The sequence below is a fragment of the Balaenoptera musculus genome, chromosome 5 (assembly GCF_009873245.2).
Source record: "Balaenoptera musculus isolate JJ_BM4_2016_0621 chromosome 5, mBalMus1.pri.v3, whole genome shotgun sequence".
NCBI lineage: Eukaryota > Metazoa > Chordata > Mammalia > Artiodactyla > Balaenopteridae > Balaenoptera > Balaenoptera musculus.
The window spans coordinates 121,511,203-121,511,774 of NC_045789.1; positions in this window are offsets into that span (position 1 = coordinate 121,511,203).

Below are 572 nucleotides of genomic sequence, written 5' to 3' on the forward strand. Positions count from 1 at the left end.
TCCTAGAGTATCAGAAAGTTGTTTTGTCAGCTGGGTTTTTTTCTGAGAATTAAAAAAAAAATTTTTTTTTAGTCTAGGGGAAAGCTACAAAACTGGAGAGCAAACGAGTATACTCACATCCGTCAACCTCAGAAGACGTTTTAAAGCATTTTATTGAGGCATGAATTGAATTGAAATACTACTGAGAAAAGTAAAATCTTTGTATTATCTGACCACTTCTCACCACCTCCACTGCTGCCATCCTGCCAAGCTCTCATCACCTCTACCTGGAGCATTACAACAGCCTCCTACATGGGGTCCCTGCTTCCACCCTCTCCTCCTACAGTTATTCACAACGCTCTACAGCCAAAGGGATACTTTTAAAATATGTCAGATTATGTCAGTCCTCGGCTCAAATTCCCCAGTGGTTTGGTTTTCCCTCAGGGTAAGAGCTAAAGTCTTTGCAGTGCCCAAAAAGGCCCCACATCATCTGCCCTTTGACCTTCACTCTTCTCCAAATACACTGGCCTCCTTGCTGTTCCTATGCAGGCACACTGCTGCCCCAGGGCCTTTGCACTAACTGTTCCCTTTGC